This window comes from Acomys minous (assembly GCF_964271855.1).
Source record: "Acomys minous genome assembly, chromosome: 15".
Classification (NCBI taxonomy): Eukaryota; Metazoa; Chordata; class Mammalia; order Rodentia; family Muridae; genus Acomys; species Acomys minous.
Genome location: NC_140497.1, coordinates 50,823,842 through 50,832,870, shown reverse-complemented (window position 1 = coordinate 50,832,870; position 9,029 = coordinate 50,823,842). Strand labels below are relative to the sequence as shown.

The 9,029-nt window shown below is 37.5% G+C and overlaps 1 long non-coding RNA gene across 1 annotated transcript; it reads left to right on the top strand.

Moving 5' to 3' along the window:
* Nucleotides 1–595: 595 nt before the first annotated feature.
* LOC311584009 lies at nt 596–4,873 on the top strand. The gene is made up of 3 exons (XR_014774752.1): nt 596–717; nt 1,724–1,874; nt 4,668–4,873. It is a non-coding gene; the product is annotated as an uncharacterized lncRNA (long non-coding RNA).
* The last annotated feature ends 4,156 nt before the right edge of the window (nt 4,874–9,029 follow it).

Genomic DNA, 9,029 nt, shown 5'->3' with positions numbered 1-9,029 from the left:
GAATCTTGGGATCACTCACAGCCTCTGTCACAGCACTAGTTCAACAGGCTCATACTGAAGAACATGTTGATCAGCTTTCAAAAATATGTTTTTTAACACTAATGACTCAAGAAAAAATGATAAAAATTTTGAGGATATGATATGTGCATGTCAAACAAAGCAATCTTATTTATACTCTAATTCAAAATATTAATTAATTAATTAAATTGTTTCAAGTCATTTATATTTAACAATTTAAAAGGATGCTCCACTCTACTTCCGTTCAATGCTTTTAAGGTGATGTGAGCACAGGTTTACTCCTACCTTCATGATCTATGGCCAATTCTGAGTGAGCCATAAACGTGCAGATTTTACTAACAAATTACAGGCATTAGTTCAGTTCAATTGGAGTCCACCTCAGCTTCCATATTTGCAAATAGTTTTTTTAACCATCTCTCACTTATTTTGTCTCAGGACAAATTTTTGTATGTTGTCATCAATTTCGAATAAATCTGGGAATTCTGCTTATTTTGATTTTTGTCATTCAAGTCATGAGACATGCTGGGAATATTGAATTGGTGGAAATTTTCTTATGAATTATTTGTGCCCTTTTGCAGGAGTACTGCTTCTATCCTTCCCTTGGAATGTCTTGACCATACTACCCCTCCCACCTCTAGGGAGATATCCTTTTCTGGCCCTCTTGAAGGTCTTCCTTGTGCCCTGGAGACTGGGAGTATAGTAAGTATGCCAGAGACCATTTTATGAGGCTCTGACTCAAAGATATTCTTGCCACATTTGCCCCTGAAATTAATTACCAGGAACAAGATAATTTTAAAAAAGTAAACCTTTAAAGGTAAACAACAATAATTAGTAGGCTAGAGAAGTTGGCAGCAGATTAAAAACCTCTTCCTTATACTGATGAAAAAGAGTGGTATAGAATAATGATAAAAAGAAAAAATATTGACACCCATTTCTCAGAAAAATTAGCTCATATAGAGCAACTATGATGTCGTAAATAATAACTACACATATTTTGGGTTGAAGACTTTTCTTTGGACTAATGACAGATTTCATTCGGACTATTAAAATTTAATAACACTCTGTTTGGGATATGACAATCTGCCCAGGCTGACTTGGGTGTTTTCTTTCTGTCTAATGCTCTTGACACCAGGGCCACCTATGAGCCTGAGAACAGGCTGTCATGCTTTTGAAAAATATGCCCTTAAAACTTACAAGCCTTAAAAATTGGGCTATGGGGTTGACAAAAATACGATTAGAAAAGATAACTCTGTTTTGTCATGCTATATCAATAATGACTAAACCTATGACCAAGGAAAGGTTAAAACAAATGCCTAGAAACAAAATTCATCTGATCTCTCTTTTAAAACAGCACATGCATCATCTATCCTTGAAACCTGAGTGTGTGTGTGTGTGTGTGTGTGTGTGTGTGTGTGTGTGTGTGTGTGTGTGTGTGTTCACTCAGACTATCAGTGAGTCAGGATGTAAAACTCCTCCTGAAAGAAAAATAAACAAAAACAAAAAACATAATATGAGAGTCATTGGCTCCTAAATTCTATTCAGGCTAACAGACACAAATGTAAAGATATAAATTTAACCTACTTGCTTTTATGACCAATATTAAAAATAACTATTTTTTCATAAACTGAGCCATTTAGGGAACAGTTGTATTCCATAGTAATGTGCCACGAAGAGGTCACGTAAGTTCCTTGTCTCTGTATTACAGATCTTGATGCTGAAGGAGCTTCAGTTCAGCAGATGTCATTTACTATGGACTGTTAAAGATGGTTGAGACATGCAGACTGTCAGATGCCCCATGAATGATTGTATTCTTTAAAATATCCGGACTGAGCTTCTGGTCATGATTGATTGCCAGGGTAGGCTTGATTTCCTCTTCTACATTTGTTTTCAAAACTAAACAAAAGCAAATAACTAAGTTATTTCATATTGTTAAAGATAACTAGGAAATACAAATTTATGGTCACCCACTTCAGGTAATCAGTTGCCTGATGTTTAATGAAGAGGCAGAAATGTTTATTTTCAAGCAACTAACCTATGAGAATGTTAATGCTACATGCCACCATCACTTATCCCTTTTAATAAAAATTAAAGGAGATATTGATTGTATCTTGATCTTGAATTTTTATATACTTATTGTAAACCTGAGGAGGGAAATCGAGCAACAAAGTTCTTGAAAGAAATCTACCTACTAAGGGTAAAGCTTACAAAATCTCAAGGAAACAGGACAAGGTGATGACCTAAGCCACTGACTGAACTAGCTGGAGCAACAACTAGAGGGGAAATTCCACCTTGTAAATAGGAGGTGAATGAAATAATGAATAGCCTTTAGGATTAAAAAAAATGGAGGGGGTATAGAAATAACAGAAACAATATGAAAAAATTGGGTTTTATTGAATCTACTCTTGCAATCTATATAATTAACACAAAATTCAGGATATATTTTGATTACAGCATACTATGTATCAACTCTTTTTAATGTGTCATACCTGTGTAATTCTTAACATTGCTCTATAAATTTCTAGTCCTTTTAAAAGCTACTATCACAAACTGTTTAGGATAATAAAGAAATACAAACTCATAGTCAACCAAACTTATGGCTTTGTTAGGTATAGTTTAGTTAGTCACAGGTGTTTTCTAAGTCAATCAGTCAATATATAGCTAGAAAGAAGAAATTTAGATACACTAAAGATAGATAGATTGTCTTTAAAAATCTCAGAGATCTATAAAATATGGCACTTAAATATGTTTTATTAATTTGAGGATGTGTGGCTTCATATGTGGCAAGCCAGCCACTAGACAATAAAATATCCTTTTTTCTATTGCAGACAGAATGAATACTGGACAGACCAGATGAGGGAAAGTTGACTGTCAATGTTGGCAAAGACAAGGTAGGCAAATCCTTCATATTACCTGCTTTAAACAGAAGTTGGTCAGATATTATGAGATAGAAGATTGGTTATTAAAAACAGATTTAAGAGACTCAAAATGTTTGAGGTAACTTCAAAGGATTACTACAGTTCAAACTTGTTTTCTAAATCTCTAAGAGTTGGAGTAATTTGGAGATAAGATACATAATTTGAGCATATGCCTTTAATCTTAGCAGAGATGGGTGCATCTCTATAAATTAGTTATTTTCTAAATCCTACGGTTACAATGAACAGGTTCATCATATGATTCATACCTTTATTCCTAGCACTTGGGTGGCATACAGCTTTAATCCGAATAATCAAGAGACAGAAGCATACAGATCTCTGATATCTAGGCCAGCCTGATACAGAATAAGTTCCAAGTAGAGAAAAACATAGACAGCCTCAATAGCTGTTTCCTCAAAAATCTGTATCCAGGACAACTGCAAAAGAGCTAACATTGTGCAGCCTCACAGACTGTTTGGTCCTGCCTGGAGTAAATTTAAGCCTGCATTTACACAGCCTAGAGACTTGATAGCAAATGGTTCTGCTAGATTGCTTCAATTTGATTCAACTAGACTTGACAATTTTCCAAATTTCTTAGGCACCTAAAAGGAAACTACCCCCCAAATTAGAGGGAAGCCTTTTTGAGATATCAATTCCCAATTTCCAAAAGGCAGGTGGATGATTGTTTTTTATTTGGGGGATTCTTGTTTTGTTTTTTGTGTTTTGTTTGTTTGGTTTTGGTTTTTCAAGACAGGGTTTCTCTGTGTAGCATTGGCTGTCCTGGACTTGCTTTGTAGACCAGGCTGGCCTCGAACTCACACCAATCCACCTGCCTTTGTGTCCTGAGTGCTGGGATTAAAGGCATGTGCCACCAACCCCAGATGGTTTTTGATGTTTTAATGGGTGGTGGATTTGTCATCCACTGGGGGGTTTGTTTGAAAGTTGGTAATGGTCTTGGTCAGGGAGGAAACAAGATACAGGGGGTTAAATTCAAGGATTACTTTCTTTTTCTTTATCTTTCATTCGTGTGTAGAGAGAGAAGGCTTGAAAAGAAAAAAGAAATAACATAGAGAAAAAAAAGGGTAGATTACTGAATCTATACTTATAGATCTTTGTATATTGTGTATTCATACAAATTAAGGTTATAATTGGTTACATTGGTATAGACCTTTTCTACATTGATACAAAATTAAGGTTTTATTTTGGTTACAGCATACTATGTATCAGTTTTTTTCAATGGATTGTTCCAACATAATTCATTAAAATGAAATGTGAAATTCTAGTCCATTTGAAAGCTGCTATCAGCAGGCCATGGTGGCACATGCCTTTAATCTCAGCACTTGGGAGGCAGAGGCAGGCAGATGATTGCAAGTTTGAGGCCAGCTTGTTCTGTCTAGGGCCAAGTCTAGGACAGCCAAGGCCACACATAGAAATCCTGTCTTGAAAACAAAACAAAATAAACAAAAAGAAAAAGAAAAAAGAAAAGAAAAGAAAGAAAGCTACTATCACAAACTGTTTAGGATAATTAAGAATTGCAAACTAATAGTAAATAAAAGTTGTGGTTTTGTTAGGTACTAGCTTGATCACAGGTATTTTCTAAGTTAATCAGTCATTATCTAGCTAGAAATTAGTAGTTCATATAAACTAGAAAGAGGTAGATGATCTTCAAAAACCACAAAGATATATAGAATATGGCATTTAAAGATGTTTTATTAATAAGAGAATCTTTCTTTTTAGACAATGAGACATGTCAGCTCTGGGCAGTACCCCCTTTAGACCTTGAGGAAGATGATGAACATCAAAAATTCTACTTTAGGGGATGCCTTCATATATGGCAAGCTAGCAATCAGGCAATAAAATGTCCTTGCTTCCCTTGACAGACAGATTTCTATCTAAAACGGACAGCTGGATACAAGAAATTTCATTGCCAACATTTGCAAGGACGAGGTAGGCGAGTCCTTCTACCTGACTCACACAATTGTCTGACAGATATTCTGAGCTAGACGGTTGAAGATGATGTTCCAACATTATAGAGAAATCTTGAGTGACTGTACAGACAGCAGAATCTAACATTTCTATAATTTTGGAAGTTGCTTATCCTGCACTTCCTATTTACTCGGATAACATTTATCCTTCTCAGGTCTCTGGTGGGGTTGAATACTAAATACTTATAGTCTTACACTTAAGCTTAAGTTAGTTTACGTTTTAAGAAGATGTATTGGGTCTAGAGTGTTTTTTGATTGCTAATGCAAGTTTTTTTTAATTTTTTATTAATTTATTTTTGTTACATCTCAATGGTTATCCCATCCCTTGTACCCTTCCATTCTTCTCTCCCTCCCATTTTCCCCTTATTCCCCTCCCCTATGATTACCTTCCCCTGTATATGCTTATAGGGTATCAAGTCTCTTCTTGGTAACCTGCTATCCTTCCTCTGAGTGCCACCAGGTTTCCCCCTCCAGGGGACGTGGTCAAATATGAGGCACGAGAGTTCATGTGAAAGTCATATCCCACTCTCCACTCAACTGTAGAGATTGTTCTGTCCATTGGCTAGATCTCGGTAGGGGTTGAAAGTTTACCACCTGTATTGTCCTTGGCTGGTGCCTTAGTTTGAGCGGGACCCCTGGGCCCAAATCTGCCTATAATAATGTTCTACTTGTAGGTTTCTAGGACCCTCTAGATCCTTCTACTTTGCTATTCTCCCATGCTTCTCTCATCCAGAGTCCCAATAGGATGTCCTCCCCTCTGTCCCAGTTTCCTGGTAAGTGAAGGCTTTCGTGGGACATGCTCCATGGGCTAGTATGCAGATATCAGTGAGTATATACCATTTGAGTCTTTCTGCTTCTGGGTTAACTAACTCATTATGATCATTTCTAGCTTAATCCATTTGTCCACAAATTTTGGGAATTCCTTGTTTTTAATAGCTGAGTAGTATTCCACAGTGTATATGTACCACAGTTTCTTTATCCATTCTTCTACTGAGGGATACTTAGGCTGTTTCCATGTTCTGCCTATTATGAATAAGGCTGCTATGAACATGGTTGAGCAAAGTTTCCTGTTGTGTGCTGGAGCATCTTCTGGGTATATTCCAAGGGGTGGAATAGCTGGGTCTTGAGGAAGCCCTATTCCCAGTTTTCTGATATAGCACCAGATAGATTTCCAAAGGAGCTGTACTAGTTTGCATTCCCACCAGCAATGAAGGAGTGTTCCTCTCTCTCCACATCCTCGACAGCATGTAGTGTCACTTGAATTTTTTATCTTAGCCATTCTGATGGGTGTAAGATGGAATCTCAGAGTTGCTTTGATTTGCATTTCCCTGATGACTAAGGTGGTTGAGCATTTCTTTTTAAGTGTTTCTCAACCATTTGGTATTCCTCTGTTGAGAATTCTCTGTTTAGTTCCAAGCCTCATTTCTCAATTGGGTTATTTGGTTTGGTGGTGTTTAATTTCTTGAGTTCTTTATATATTTTGGATATTAGACCTTTGTCAGATGTAGGGTTGGTGAAGGTCTTTTCCCAGTCTGTAGGCTGTCGCTTTGTTCTCTTGACAGTGTCTCCTGCCTTACAGAAGCTTCTCAGCCTCATGAGGTCCCATTTATTAATTGTTGACATTAAGGCCTGGGCTGTTGGTGTTCTGTTACAAAGCTATTTAGGTCCAGAACTTTGGACTCATTGAGATAGTACAAATAGTAGAATGCTAACATGGGTTTTCCCCCCTAGTCCATCAGTTGATCTAGTAAGCATTTTGGACTTTTTCCTCTAAGATATGAGTTATGTAGGAATGTCAGCTGGGTGTTTTCTCTACTTCTATGAGATAGCATTTTTTTCACCCAAGTATCTGGCTCCTAAGTCTTTATTGGTAAAATTGAATTATTAGGATTTTCATTCTTTTAAAACAAGTTTTTGGCTCATTCATGTGTGGTTCATTCCTGCCTGCCTAGGGAGGGCCAGGAGATGGTGACAGATCCCTGAAATTGGAGTTACAAATAGTTGTAAGGTTATGGATGAACTTAGGATGGAAACTGGGTAGTCTCAAAGAATCATCAGTGTTCTAAAGTGCTGAGGTGTTTTCTATAATTGAAAATGTTTTTGTCCATGGCAGATTGGGTCACTATGGGGGTCAAACTCCCATTGCTCATTAAAGAGTATAATTCTCCTGTAAGTGGGAGAATTAGGCTCAGGCATGGACAAACTCTATATGTGTGTCACCAAGGCAATGTGGTCAGTACTGAAAATATATACCCACAGCCAACAAGAACCCGACTCACCATGTTATAATCACATATTAGATCATACATATTCATACCTATCAAGGAAGAAGTATGAAGTGAAGATCTTTGGAAGGCATGGAGGTTGGGCAAGGAAGGAAAAATGTAGTAATATATTTTAATCAAAGATTCTAAAAGTAAATTTTAATTTAGAAAATAGGAGCAAGAGATGGTTCAGCAGGTAACGGCACTGGGTGCTCGCACAGTTGGGTACATCTGTGAGGAGTTTTTCTTAATTAAAGTTTCTGAAGTGGGAAGACCATCCATGAATCTGGATCTTTTGAGGCTATAAGATTTACCTTTAATCTTAGCCACACCTGGTGGCATCCTACATATATAAAAGACAATGAAGAAGAAATCTATTTATCTATCTATCTATCTATCTATCTATCTATCTATCTATCTGCCTCTCTGTCTGTCTCTGTCTTAGAGGCTACTGTTTTGACATCTTACTGAATATTGAAGTCCAGCTTAGACATCCAGCCGCTGACCTGGACTCTGGACTGAACTTCTGGATTCCTCAACTTTTAGTTGATAGAGAGCACTTGTTGGACTAGCTGACCCTGTGAGCCATTCTAATAAACCCCTCTCCTACACACAGAGATTCATTTTATCATTCTGCTCATCTCGAGAGCCTTGACTGATATGGCTATGTTTTTTTTTTCACCTTAAATCCCAGGAAGGATGTTGACTAAATATAGTGTTGATAAAAGACATTCTTCTTTGAACAATTTCTTTTTAAGTGTTCAACTCTTCCATGAAAACTGTACTTTTGATTATTATTAATTTGTCAAGTTGACTTTCAGGAAGAAAACTCCTATGGGAATGGAGCCATCATCCATCATTCTGCTGAGAGAAAGACCTGTCACTGTTTGTGATCTGGTTCCTGCTTTTCTCTCAGGGTTGCTGCAGTAGCCTTGCCTTCAGGTTAAATGTACCTGAGGTTCCCTGACCTCAGCATGAAGACGCAGAACAAAGGTTTTGTTTTCTAAAATCTCTCCTTAGTTGTTACTATTGTAGGCACCCTTCCACCTGTGGGACAGGAAAATGTTTCCACTCCACATTGTGGCTGTGGCCTCCACCTTGCGTTCAGAAGGAAGAAAGGGGCGTGTCTGTATACGGAGGTGGCCCCCAGAGCCCAGCCTTCAGGAAAGCAAATCTACATTTTTTGCTCCCTCATTTTGTGGCCAGGGTTAAACTCGGTCCATATTCCCAAGATTGAGGAATTGGGTAGGTCCTACCCTATGCCTTCAAATATTTTACCAATTATTGTTAAACTTTTAAAAAAATAATGTAAATCGTGATGTTATCTAAACGAAGGTTGCTAAGTTGTAAAATATATTTCCTGCTAAGCCCACACTAACTCCAGACAGATGACCCATTTTTATTTTATTTTATTATTTAATTGTTTATTTATTTTTTTGTTCCCTTATCAGCTTCAGCTCTGTGTGAATGTCTAGGAGGATGAATAAAAGACCTTGGATTCACGGCCAAAGTTCAGTGGAATAATTAAGGATCTTGAGGCCAGGTGTCCTGGATCAGCCCAGTCTCCGGCAGATACTCTCTTTCAGAACATATAATTTTAAATTTGACTTGATGACCCCACCACCCACCAAAGCTCCCCTCATCTTATGGTTTTCACCCTTTAAATACGCGATACATCTTCCCTTGAGGTTGTGGTTCAGATCGCAAACTGAACAACTCTCTTTGCCCATAGAAAAATAAAGCCTACGGGTGTCTTTTGTTTGGTTGGGTTTTTTGTTTGTTTGTTTGTTTGTTTGTTTGTTTTTTGAGACAGGGTTTCTCTGTGTAGCCTTGGCTGTCCTGGACTCACT